Genomic DNA, 12,874 nt, shown 5'->3' with positions numbered 1-12,874 from the left:
TCAGAATAAACCAGCAGCTCCTTCTCTCTGGCTGATTACCACAAAGCTGTCAGACACTAAAGCTCAGAAGCTAGCCTCCATCATATAGAAAACTATAAGAAAAGACTGGAAAGATTATCATTAAAATCTCAACAACAAAAGGAGTGAAACAGATGAATAATAAAACTGATCAGAAAATGTAGCATGTCAAAGAGAACAGGCGTCCTAACTGATCCCTGACCGCAGATCACCCTGAAATATGAAAGCTCTTCTTCCTGTTGCTGCTGAAGACACCTGAGCCTCCAGCGGGACATCGACAGGACAGAGACACCAAGTCAGCATCTGTCTCTTCCTGTGCTCGTCAGCAGCAGCAGCAGCGTGACACACAAACAGAGCGCTGCTCCGTCTGCAGGTAGACGTGACTCAACCCCTTGGAGACAATCTGCTTTATTTTCATGGTTTATTTCTCCTGGATATCTGCTCCCTTCGTGCTTTAATCCAGTAACAGAAACGGTTCCATATGAACAGTGATGCCCTGCGGCCGTGCCATCATGGTGGAGGCGTTTCCTCCTCTGGCTGCTGCTGCCCATCTGCGTGCAGGCCGACCTTCATCCTCTTCTCCAGGATTCCCCATAGAGTCGGCTCCGGTTTTTCTACACAGGAGGGAAACTTCAGGGCTCCTCTCACCACGCAATCATTCGACCTGCGGAGCTGCAGGGGTCGGAATACTGCAGCTCCAAACAACCTGAGGGATCTGACCTCCACTTTGAACAGACCTGAAATAAACAGCCTGTGTTTACTGCAGGAGGACGTGAGATTTTACTGGGTTTAAAACGGTTTCTTTTGTCTTTATGTGTCGTTTAGAACCCAGCGTACCATGAAACCAGCTCCTTTCATCTGATTAACACCTTTATCACACATAAAGCAGAACGTTTGATTGGAAAATCTGAGGCATCAGCATCTGTGATACATTTCACTGCAGCGGACATGTTTATGAAGCAGATCAGAACGTTCTGATCGGATTCAGCCTGATGGGAATCAAACCTGATTCAGAATAAGGTGGTTCATGCAGACTGTCTGCGTTTAAACGCTTGTTCTGATCAGGTCGCTGTGACTGAGGAACCCGACCTGACGATACATGTGGGCTGACGTTCTGTCAGATCAGCAAACCCATAGTTAATACCCGTTTATTCCTTTAGTTTTGTACAAAAAATAGATTTTAGACTACCTCAAAGGGCGTGTATCACTGCAGTCATGTACAGAAAAACGAATTACTTATTTTTTTGTGTTTTTTGTACATGACTACAGGGATACACGCCCCTCAAGGTAGTTTAAAGTCTATTTTTCTTACCAAACTAAAGGGATAAACGCAAATCTGACGTCTTGCGCATGCGTCTTGACTACTGGTATGTTGATCTGACGGAACACCCGGTCAGCTCGTCGCATTAAACATACGATCAGAGAGAAACCGCTCCGTTATCAAAATAAGTTAGTAGGTTAACAACATAAAGCCATGAATCTTCGGGAGTTCAAATGACACCAAAATCCCATCTCCAAACGGCTCGGTTAGACTGGAGCAAACGCTCTGACTGATGAAACGGTTCCGTTAAAGACAGCAGGTCTGCATCGTATTACCAAACTATTGAAGATTAATTTAATGGCATGAACATAAGACTGCTGAATTTAAACCATTAAAGCCTCTATTCTGTGTTCATAATCAGAGACGCCACATAATCAGTAGCATTCTAGAAAGAAAAGATCTATATTTTACCAAAATAGATTAATATAATTACTACAACAATGTTTTTAATCTACCTCCACCCAGTTTTTTTACCTTCTAAAACTTATGTCGCTGCTTTGAACAAAGGTCACTGATTGCTTAGGAATCCTGAATATCTGAATAATTATCTGATTGCCGTCCGGGCGGTTCTTTGTGACGTCTGGGCCTGTTGACAAGCAATAAAACAATAGTTCACATGATCAAAGTGAAGGAGTTTAATCTGTTCTGTTTTCAGTTCTTATGTCTCCTTTTCTTTCTAATAAAGAGTGGGGATAATAAAAGGTTTCAGTCAGGTGTGTCGGCATCCTCTCGGCCCTCCCCTCCTGGTTTTCCTAGCGTAGAGGAGTCAGACCTTTCGTCAGGTGTTTGCTGATCTCATGCTCTCATTACTCACCTCAGAATGAAGCGTGAGCATGCTTTGCATTTCTCTGTCTTTATCTCAGTTTTCTTGTCTGAATCTAACGATTCGTATTTGTTTTGGAAACTTCAGAATCCTTTTTTTAATCTATGGCTTTGGTTGTGTGTTTTTTTAGTTACATTATTTATTTAATTTTTAGTTTTTTTTATTAAGGTGCATTTTTTGCTAACAGAGAATAAGAGTCCCTTTTATTTATAGTTTAATTGATTAGAAAATGCCTTCCACTTTAGAAAATAAAGTGTTATTATGTTAAAAATTGTCTCTTAACATTATTGTTTATCGCGATTATAATTAATTGTTCAGGAACATTTACTATCATGACGGGTTGAGTGACATATTCATACTGTATACAAGGACATAGATATAAACACACAGATCTGCATCGACCCACAGACACATTACAAAGGGAAAACTGGACATTTTAAACAGAACCACAGCAAAATAAACACACAGAATATAAAATGTTGGAAACTGCTGCTTTGATGTCGCTGCTATAAAACTGCTCTATATAGAAAATGGAAAATCCAGCGCTGGATCCCAAAGTCCTGTGAGTCACAGCTTTAAACTGGTTAAACATTCTTCTCATTACGAAGCAGGAAACCAAAATCATTTAGTCAATTATTCACGTATAACCTGAACCAAAGCTCTGCTGCTCTTTAGCCTGCAGATTTCTGTAGGAATCATTCTCTGTTAAGCTAAATGGTACCAGAACTTGTTTCACTGAATGCTTTAGGATTCAGTAACATCCTAACCAGTATCTCTGTGTCAGCTGACCAGCCGTCTGTGGGTCCATCCTGCCTCTGAGGTAAAGTCACCAACCCGCCAGGTTAACTCGTACCTCAACTAGGCGCTAACTATCTCAGCATAAATTGGCATCTATAGCCCCATTTCCACTATCATTTTAAAACCGCTCCAACATGGTACTAGTTCTTCAGTAGGGCTCGGCGCAGTTCAGTTCTGACTCGGTTCTCAGATAACACAGAGCGCATGAGCAGACCACGTTATCTCCTTACAGACAGCCTCCGTAATCATGAAGCTTCAGACATTCATATAATAGCTTCCATAAAGTGCCACATGTTACAGGCACCGCCATGTTGGTTTGTTTGTTTACCTCTAGAGAGCAGTAGTACCGTAGATCACCACTAGGAGGCGAGGAACCGTGCTAGCGTGGTTTGTAAATGGTCTTTAGGAACCGAGCTCGGCACGGTCAACCGATCCAAATTCGCCACGGATTGGTTTTCAGAGTGTAGTGGAAATGGGGCTTAAGTCTGAGCAAAAATGGAGATAAATGATCAGCCTATCCGTTTCTGTCTGAGGCTTCCCTGGAGTCTGCAGTTCTGATTGACTGTTGGATGCTCCAGTAACTGCCGGAATGCACCATTACTTCTGCTTCTTGTTGATTACATGCATCAAACTCCTGCAGTTGAATCATAATAAAACCCAAAAACAATCCGTTTTTTTTCTCTTGAGTTCTTCAGAAAGCCAATAAAAGAAAATCGGGCCCGTTTCTTCCACCTGCCAACTGGAAGCTCTATCAGTTCTGGCTCCCACGCTATGCTAATGATGGTGGATGGAGCTGCCATTGGACAGCATGCTACAGTGATTTATTTACAAATAAGCAAGAACAGATGAAGGAGAGCTGCTAACTGTTCCCAAAGCCACCAACAGGCTCTTATCTGTGCACCCTACCTCTGTTTGAGTTTCTAATCTAATAAGAAGTCCTGGCATATCGTTTCAGACACAAATGTTGCACAAACTTTTAGCAGACTGATCGTATGAGTGCAGCCAAATGATCAGCAGAGACGAAGCTGAATGCATTAAAAGGTTAAGAAACCAACTTCAAATGTCAGATGATGTTTAAAAACAGCATTAAAGAGATCTGATTTCATTTTAAATGAAATAACTATTCTGCCTTTAGTCCTCTACAGTATTTACTGATTCGTGATAATAAGGGCAGCCTCTGATGAAGGTAGACTTGAAAAGTGCAGCTTTGGTTTGGCCTTGAAGCAAACGCTGGTCACAGCGTTCATAGAGATCAATCCACTAATCTTTTCAGCTGTGGTTATCAAATCTAGGCCGGCTAGCCCGAAGCAACCGCCGCTTAACTTCATAAAAAACAAGTTCAAAACAACATTACCTTCAGGGGGAAAGGAGGTGTGAAGGAGCTACCGTTCAGGACATCATTTATTAACTAGAGTCGGTGAATGAGAAGCAGCAGGAAGCAGATGGCTGAACCTCTTTGGCTCGACTTAAAAGAAAAAACAAAACTGAAAATAATTTCAAGAATCCTTCAGAATGAAACACCCTGACAAGAATAGCCTGTCCGTCTGAAACCAGCTCTTCTGCCAGGTCCACTGCTAATAATGATCAGAAAATAATAACAGTCATGTTAGGGATCAGATTTACCCAGACTGTAACAAATTCTGATAAAGTCCAAATCAGGCAGTACTGTCGCCATCATTAGTCCTGCTCTTTTTTTTCCTCCACAACAATACAAATTTCATCATAAGCACGTTTTCTTTCAGTATTAGATGGTAGAGGAGCAGAAATGATGATGCAGCCCCATATCATCACACTACCACCTCCTATTGTTAGGTGTCCTGGGTCAGGATCATATCCTTATACTGTTTATTAGGACTAATAAAAAGAATAAAAAACTGAAAAAAAGAAAAATGATGAATTGTGGACTAATCTGCAGCTAAATTTCTATAATCATGGTCAAACTGAATAATCATTGGACTCTTCTTCTGTTTATCACAGGTGTCCTGCCAAAATGTTCCCTTAACAGACTGTTAACTCATGATTTACAGCATCTGTTTAACTAATAACTGATACTAAAGGTACCTCGTCCATTTAAAGTCGACATAAACGTTACCTTTAACGTATTTAGCAAACAGTTCTGCCCCGGGGGAAGCTCCTGCAGATCGGCTCATTAGTCTCCTCCTCTCAGAGCATGTAGGACATCCATCACTGTCCATCATCTGGTGGTAGACCGAGCGTTTCCACATAGACGACTTTTATAGGTTTCGTTGCGCAGCAGTGAGCCGCGATGTGAACATTTTTAAGGGAGAAATTTGACGGGTGGGGGGAATCACTTTGAATCTGTGTTGATTTATTTATAACTCCATGATACTGCAGGACTATTCACACCCTGGAACAGGTAACTGCTCCATGCCTACTCCCAACGCTACGTCAAAACAACTATTCCCCCATTAGTCTTCCATGAATCATCCTGCCGTGCTATTGGTCAGTAGGAGATGAGCCTTTTGTCCTGATTGGTCAGCAGCAGTTCAACCAAGCTGAATGTCTGGTTTCTCAGTACCTGAGATGTCCAGTCTCCTCTCCCTCTGCTGAATCGTGAACTCTGACCTTAGCTGAGCGATTTAGATGTTCTGTCTGACCTCCGGGTGGAGTCATCTATGGGAGGTATTTTGGTCGGCCAGTCTGCATTCCCAGTTTTCTCCATTTGTGGTTAACAGACCTCATGCTTTAGAAGGATTATCTAACCCTTCAAGACTAAAAGCTTTAGAGGAAGTCAGCATTTTGGGCTCTGCCTTCTAGAAGAGATAAAAAAAACGTCCATCATCTGATCTTGAACTTCTTGAAATCCAGACAGAAGACCCACCTGTTTATAGCTGCCTTTGATTATTATCTGGAAAAAAAATCGAGGTAAAAAGCCGCTCTATTATATGTTGACCATCTCCCAGTGATCATCATGTGTAACTGGTTGATAATCTTTAAGATTCTATGTGAGGATTCTGACATTTGGATGAGTTTTATGATTTTCCTGCACTTTTGTTCTTGTATGTTTATAATTTAAAGCACGTCGACATAGATGCTGCTGAAATGTTCCATTTTTTGTATGTAACGGTCTACTTCGCGCTGTGAGGCAGGTTCTGTTAAGTAGTTTTTTCATTCTACAGGTGGGACATCAGCAGGCCCTTGTGTGGCAAAACTAAGGACAATAACAAATAACTAAGATAATCAACCTCCTTTTTTTTGTTCCAGCATGACATCAGCATCCCCATCTCTCCTGGTTATAAACAGGAGGACAACATTTGGGGAACTCAGCAGAGAGTATGCATGTAGAAATCCTTTGGCAAAGAACCAATAAAGCATAAAAACAGGCCATTTTTCCCCCCTTTGGACTGGGCAGCTGCTGGGCCATCACCCCGCTCAGCCAGCTCATACTTCACAGTCTGAATAAACATTCAAATCCAATTCAAATGTGCATGGCTTTCAGTTCTGCTCCCCAGCCAGCATCTCTGCTGATGGGTTTTGGGCAGCAGAAAAACTGAAGGAGCAATGCCCTCCAATGGAGGTCACAGGCTGAGGAGGAGTCAGAGAGCCGAGATGCGGGATCCCCCCCCTCCCTCCTAACGCAACAAGGCGGGACACACCCAGCCAGAGAGGGGAGGAGGTGGGAGGAATGAGAGAAGGAGGAAAAGGAGCACAGCCTCATCCACCCATCAGAGAGATGACGTCAGGACGTTTCTTTATGCGCTAAAGCTCCGTTAATTAGAATAAAACGATTTTTCCACCTTCACCGCAGCAGCAGCGTTGTGTTGGGAAACCACTCCAACAAGCCCGACAAGCTCACCCAGATGAGCGGCACGCATGGCAACCGAGAGAGAGCAGCACAAATACTCCCAGTTTGTTCTGAGCTGCAGAACAAGCAGCAACCAGTGTTCACTGGTGGGAAAGAAAAAAAAGGAGCTGGGCTTTAATCAGAGCCACCAGAGGCCATGTTTTCCTACTGATGCAGAGCCACTCTGTCGGTTACCAGGGGGAGAGAAAACAGACTCCTGCAAACTGTTTCCAGACACTCGGAAACATCCGCAGCGGCTCTGATTGCTGCTGCTCTGCAGCGCCATTCACAATGCGCCACTTTTAACCCCCCATCCCTGCTGACAGGGAGCCATTAGGATCAATCCTGGAGAGATGAGGTTACTGGTTTTACTGGGAAATGCTCTTTGGTTCGGCGGGTCGCTTGGACACAAAAAAACAATTTATCTATAAAAAAAAAAAGGGAAGTTCAGCAAATAATCACAGCCTAATGCGGGGGGATGTAAAGTGGCCACTTAGCGGAAGTTTTAATACAAGTAATAACAGCAGATCGACGGTTTCTGGTCACAGCTGATCCAGATTGAGGGTGAAGCCAGGCGGGCAGGATGGGAGGCTCGTTTTTTGGTTGGTTTCAGCAGCAGTTAGCCGCAGGGCTCCATGGAGGGCTGTCCGCACAGACTGCGGATGGAGGAGGCATGAACCGCGGCTCGAACAGAGCAAACCGACCGAAAGGTGGAGAAACGGGAGCCGGGAGGCTGCGAGAGACACAGCTGAGATCAAAAACATCCGGCAGATACATGTTACAGCGGTTCTCCGTGGATTAGCCCGTCCGCACACCTGTGGATAACCCACAGCGGCTAATAACCGGGAGGAGAGCCCAAAACAGCGGTTCATTGGCTCCGGTTCGGCGAAACAAACAGAACACATAAAAAAAAAAAAAACATTATATAGAATAAAACTAAGAAATAAAACATGGGAGAGTTCAGCTCCTTCAGCTACAAGTGGACTCCAACAGAACGAGCAGAATGCGCATAAAGTTTAAGAACGCAGGAATTAGACGGTACCTTCAACAGGAGAGTCTTGGTCCAAATCACGTCCTGCTACCGATTCCGAACCGCGTGGAAACGTCCTCAGAGCAGCTGGTCCATCTCCCAACAGGGCGCTAAGGTGGAGGAACCTCCGACTGACCGTGTGGCAGGGAGGGAGGTGGAGGGAGGCGGAGGAGCTCCGGGCTGCTCTGCGTCCAAATGGTTAAACCAGTTCCTTCAACAGAGGCTGCTTTCAGGGAGACCAGACTCTGGTCCTGGAGAGGAAAACCAACCGGATCCAGAAAAAGAGCGTTTAAGGAGGGGCGCTCAGAGTCACCTCCCCTTTCCTGGTGCTTCGGACCCGGTGAATTAAGACTGTTCGCGGCGGTGCTGGGTGGTTTTGGACTCGGTGGGCTCCGACACCGTCTACATCCAGAGAGAGACCCGGGAAAAGTGCCGGAGAAGAGACTCCCCCACGAGCTCAGGGAGGGGCGGGGCCAGGCCGGGATCACCCTGCCTGATTTTTAAGGTGGACCCGGGAATTAATTAGATTATCAAAGAGAAACCAGGGGACGGGTCTGCGGCACATCTGGGTCCGCAGCGGAGAACCAGGCTAGGGAGGCTGAAGGGAAGGCATACCGATCCAAAGCCGGGTAATGGAGCGGCTCCTCTGCTTATAGAGGAGGAACCAGAGCCTGAGCTTCACCTGCTCACCTTAACTTCGGTTAATGTAAAACTAACCTCTATGGAAGGTATAGGCCAGAGGACAGACTCATTTCTCACTTTCTGGGGAAAATCTTTAATGACGTTGGTCTGGTTGTGCATTTAAACATATTCTTTTTTTCCCTCCTATTTCCATCAAACCTTTTTATTACATTTAGCGATTAGGGTCCCTCTCAGTGTTTTTGTCCCACTCAGGAACCACCTCCACTGCAGTATGATTGCCTTTTTATTGCCCCCTAGATTTAATTATGTTGTACCTTCTTTATGCCCCACAGTACTTGGTGAAGGTATTTAAGGTAGCAACACCAATTCTTTACCATTTTTATTTCTATCCTTTATTAAATTATTGCTCTAGTTTATTCTGGAACCAAAATATACAACTGAAGGCCACTGAATTATTTTCCATTTAGGAATTTATTAATTAGCGTCAGACTTTCCCTTATATAGCAAAAAGATATTCCTTATTTATTAAAAATAAAAACAAAAACAATCTGATTTGATGTCTTTAGAAAAAGTTGTTTCATCTGTTATTAAATAAAGTATAATTCATTTTACTGTCAGAATGGAGATAAAAAAAAACGTCCAACAGATGAAGTGAATCACTAATTTACTAATTCTGTGGTAATCTTTTACACTCTATTACATATAAAAAATATCCAGCATCTTCATTCAAATAAAGCGTAACATTACGTTAAAAGTACAGTCAAAAGTATTCATGCCTAGATTTTAAAATCTAGTTTTAATTCAACAAAGATGCTTGTTACAGACAAGGGGGGGGGGGGGATTCTTCAAAAAAGGAATATGAAAGAAAATAATTTTTTTGTTTTTTATTTGCCTTTTAACCTGATAATAATTTTCAAATAACCCTTTTCTGTTATTGCTAAGCAGCTTTTTAAATGTTTCCTCTGGTATTTTAAGGACCCGTCTTTGGTCATAAGATTCAAGTCTTTAAAGATCAAAATGTTCTTTACCATTACCTTAATCTCCTTCCATGGATGAGTGCATCACATTCATTATTAGTCATTTGTTGAATTATTAAACAATAACTATCAATAAAAACAAAAATTAACACTAATTTAATTTAATTATATGATTTAATTTCGCTCAAAGACCAACTCCCTTTTTTGTCTTTTAGGAAACAGTGAAGGATTTACAGATTACAGAGCATCTAGTTTAGTGGATCCTAACATTTGACTTTTAAACTATTTTAATCAATGTGTTTTAGTTTGAACAGCAGAGAAACCACTGAAGTTTTGACCAAACAAATGCAGAGAGGAAAACCATGAGTCGGATCTAACTCATAGCGACAGGATGTCAGCTCTGACTTAATGAGATTAGATTAGCATCTCTTCTGTTTTCCCTTCTGATTTATTGTTTTAATATAAAATATAATCAAATATATTAATATGTCAAAGGGGGAATGCAAACCTGCAGCAAGACCCCTGTGAGACTCAACCAGCCCAATCTGATGTGTCTGTGAGGCCTCCGCTGAGTCCTGCTGTCCTTCAGTCCCTGCTCTCACTGACTGCTGGATCCTCCAGTAGAGTAGCCAGTACTCGATTTGAGGGGGGATGGCATCCCCCTTCTTGAAAAGAATCTTAAAAATCATCCCCCTTGTTAAATGACCATCGCCTTGTGGCATTTTATTACTGAATGTGTAAAAATTCTACTATAAATCAACAGTAACAGCAATAATATTTAACCTGACTCCGCCAGATGGATTTGCTCCGCATATCCATCTGGAAACCTTCCGTTGAAGTAATTTTGGGAAGGGGCGAAAATACTGGTTAGCTGATTGGCCTATGTTGGTGATAGACGGGCCAAATAAACCAATCAGATCAACGAAGCATATGACGTACTAACAGAGCGACGACGAAGAGGAGCCAATTGATAGATCAAACTCTTGCCTAAACCAGTCAGGAGAAGAGCAAAAACATCTTTTCCTCTGAGAAAAGCCTCCAGAGCAGTGTTTTGCTCTTCTTTCAGTGAAGAAATACTCTGTAATTCCGATAAAACTTGCTCGATAGCCACGCTAACTAGTTTCATCGGCTGAAGCCGCCATGTTCTTTAGACTGAACTGTCGCGCTTCTCGTTGCGTCACACCTCAACGCGCCTCAAAGCCAACGCTGATTGGACGTTCGTTTGGTGAACAGCTCCAAACTTTATTCAACTGAGAGTCTCCAGACTGATTAGCGAGTGAAACCTTGAAAGCTCGTGAGATCAGGATGGTCTCACGAGGCTAAATAATATTACCCTTCCAACATTTTGCGGGCTGTGGGCTTACGATTAGCCTTAGCAAAATAAATAAAATTAAAGAAGTGGCCAACCATATGAAGCTGATCCTAGTGGGATATTTGTCCTCTGCATTTTTCCTAGGGGCAGTGATAGTCATGCCAGTCCTGTAAGGTTCCTTGGTCAAGGTTAATGACCGGCGTACCTGACATGTAACAACCAGACCATGCATAATGCTTTAGGTTAATAGAATATATTAATTAGGCTATGTATGCTTGCAAAAAATAAATACACCATCCCCCTTCTTTTTTGTTTTACAACTGCATTACTGACAATAGCATCCATTAGAAATGGTCATTCCACTTGGCAGCCCACTTCCCTGCAACTCCCAGCAATATGCTCTCCAACTTCCAGCCACTGGAGTGACCTCCTCTTGCATATTTTCTTACTCTGACTCCACGCTTTCAGTGAATTACAGGAGATGACGCTTCTCTTTAGTTCTTTATGTCCACAAATCATGACAGAAAGATTATTTTAGTACAAAGATTGATGTTTAAAAAAGAATTGCAGGGGACCAGCCAAGGAAAGTGGGGATATTTTGATTGGCTGCTACTGTTACTGCCTGATAACACTTTTACCTCTGCTTCCTGTTTCTCCTAGCTTCTGCAGGTCAAATCATTTACACATACAGTACATCAATCTCCTACAGATGCATCATAGCAAAACCAAATCAGAACACAGACTTCTCAGCATCAGTTGATGTTGAATCCTAAACTTTGTGGTTTTTGTAGGAAAGAATTAAAAACAAAACCAGACGGAAACATGCTGCTCCTGGCAGTTTATTTGTGATTCTCTGCATAATATACTTTATCTGCAGCAACTGGGAATATTTCCTGATGTTAAATAATATTTATGTAAACCATTACAGGCTAAACTGGTCTATGCTATGTGAATTCAAGCGGTGTGATGTAATGTTTATTCAGGTATGTTTAAGGTTTTAATTTCTCTGTGTTTTTTATTTTTGCTGGACACATTTGTTTAATGTAAGATTATGAAAAGCTGAGATTACATCACTGTGTGTCAAAGATAGAGGTGGATATTTATGCTTTTTTCTTTTACATTTCATTTTGCAAACATAGAACACGGATAAAGAAATTAAAAGGATATTTCTTCCAACTGCCAACTGGCCACTCAATCAGTTCTGGCTCCCACGCTATGCTAATGATGTAGAGGCAGAGGGGTGGACGAAGCTGCCATTGAACAGCAGGTTACAGTGATTTATTTGCAAAAATAACAGGAGAGCTGCTGGAGCTGAACTGTTTCCCAAATCTCAGTCAGTTCAGAATGATACCTGCTATGCAGAGCGCGCTTAGATCTGCAGCAGTTAGGCGTAAGGGTGTCTGCTCAGACAATGAGGGGAAAATGTGTTTTTGTACCAATTCGTTCCTCCTGTTGAAGTTACCCCCATAAGGACAGTGTGAAGATCCTTAGGTAGTTGAGCTTTGTGGTTTTGTCTGTCTCTGTTTTCATCAGTTTGGTTTCAGTCACTAGTGTAAGAAGGTCTTTCATTCCCTTAGGATTAGTGCCTTTTTCTGTCATCTGCTCTCTGTGTATTTAAGTGCATTCAATTAGCTCTGTGTTTCTCTATTCCCATTGGTACAGTAGCAGCTATTCAAAATGGCCCTTCCCAGTCAAAACCCAGCAGAATCCCCTCCAACTTCCAGCCACTGGCCCTCTACTGGGCATGCATATTTTTTTACTCTGACTCCACCCTTTCACTGAATTACAGGCTCTGACCAGGAGATGAAGCTTCTCTTTAGATCTTAATGTCCACAAATTGTGACAGAAAGAATATTTCAGAACAAAGATTGATGTTTAAAAAGGAGTTTTAGGGAACCAGCCAAGGAAAGTGGGAACATTTTAAATGGCTATTACTGTAAATTATTCCTTGTGTTTTACTCACCTGTCTCTGTTTTAATTAGTTCTCTTCCTACAGTTTCCATCACCTGCATTATATGTCATTCTCCACTTTTCCCTCAGTATTTAAGTTCACTGTTAGACATTGCATTTGACTGGATCCTTTTATCAGTATCCATTTACCTTCCTGTTCATCTGTCTCTCCTGACATAAAACCCTTCATTCTCATAA

General features: G+C 42.3%; 1 protein-coding gene across 1 annotated transcript in view; it reads right to left on the bottom strand.

Moving 5' to 3' along the window:
• Window positions 1-8,225, bottom strand: part of LOC107094273 (plasma membrane calcium-transporting ATPase 1-like) — a 102,622-nt gene extending 94,397 nt beyond the window's left edge. The window contains exon 1 of the mRNA XM_015389801.1: window positions 7,808-8,225. The gene's annotated coding sequence lies outside the window, so the exon portion shown is untranslated. The remainder of the gene's footprint in view (window positions 1-7,807) is intronic.
• Between the last annotated feature and the right edge of the window lie 4,649 nt (window positions 8,226-12,874).

This window comes from Cyprinodon variegatus, unplaced genomic scaffold (genome assembly GCF_000732505.1).
Source record: "Cyprinodon variegatus isolate N-32 unplaced genomic scaffold, C_variegatus-1.0 Scaffold473, whole genome shotgun sequence".
NCBI classification, from domain to species: Eukaryota; Metazoa; Chordata; class Actinopteri; order Cyprinodontiformes; family Cyprinodontidae; genus Cyprinodon; species Cyprinodon variegatus.
The sequence above is the reverse complement of the archived record's forward strand: the minus strand, read 5'-3'. Positions and strand labels throughout refer to the sequence as shown.